General features: G+C 47.9%; 1 long non-coding RNA gene across 1 annotated transcript; it reads right to left on the reverse strand.

The window, feature by feature from the left end:
* Positions 1-474: 474 nt before the first annotated feature.
* LOC139833234 (uncharacterized) lies at positions 475-829 on the reverse strand. Its single transcript, XR_011748613.1, has 2 exons — positions 772-829; positions 475-693 (listed from the first exon to the last, which is right to left on the reverse strand). It is a non-coding gene; the product is annotated as an uncharacterized lncRNA (long non-coding RNA).
* Positions 830-1,035: the final 206 nt, after the last annotated feature.

Raw genomic sequence — 1,035 nt, forward strand, 5'->3', positions numbered from 1 at the left:
GTTTTTCCTCTGGTCCTCGCGGTGTGACCTTCGCGTCCATGGCGTCGGCCAGTTCTTCCATCGTGATATCGGCATAGGCGCCTACATGCACCCTAGATTTTATAAAGTCGGTTGCTTCGTCCAAGATGAGCCCATAGTCATCGCATGCCTACCCACCATTGTCTAGTCCGAACTGTAAGCGAGATTTCCATATGTGTTGCTCTTCCCATGTATCTTGCTATGAGAAGGTGGTCGTGATCTCGCCGTCGGGGTCATCGTATTGTTCTCTTTGTGGCAAATTGTTTCACCGCACATATTGACGGCGAACCATTTCACCTAATCATTGTTTGCTGCAGCATTTAACACATCAGTCATCATCCTTGCCGACACGATTGGATCATGTGCGGACGGATTTCCATGGAAGCCGGTAGAGCGGTTTCCATCGAAGGTCTCCTTGACGTGCTTTTGTGTTGCCTCAAGTTGAGTCAATCATGAAAAAATTATTCTCGCCTTCACAATCGCCTACAAGCAAATTTTTTTTTTGAGAACACAGTACAACGCAGACGCTCACAAACACGCACGTACAAACACCCCTATGAACGCACGCACGCACACCCTACCCCTATGAGCACCTCCGAGGGACTGAGCCGGCATATCTTGAGGTTGACGAAGTCACCACTGGCGCCTCGCTGTTGACGGGCACGTCACCTACCACTGAAAGCATAGCGCCGGTTAAATCCTGGAATAAATCCAGGTAAATGCAAACACCCATGTCAAGTCTAGGACTTGAACCTGAGTGGGCTGGTTCCACCACAAGGGACCTAACCACCAGAGCCAAGCTCTGTTTGCTCCTACAAGCAAATATTGTAAGTGAAAATGCATGGTTTGCCTTTTTCAACTGTGCTTTACAATTTGTTTTTGTTTTGAATACGCATGATCTTCTTACTTTGCCATAAGGAGAAACCATCTGCTGAAGCGTTGACGTCGTGATATTGTCCCCCGGTTTCTCGCTCCACTCGCATACATGGTGCTATGAACTTATGATACACGGTCTAT

Source organism: Lolium perenne, chromosome 7, assembly GCF_019359855.2.
Source record: "Lolium perenne isolate Kyuss_39 chromosome 7, Kyuss_2.0, whole genome shotgun sequence".
Classification (NCBI taxonomy): Eukaryota; Viridiplantae; Streptophyta; class Magnoliopsida; order Poales; family Poaceae; genus Lolium; species Lolium perenne.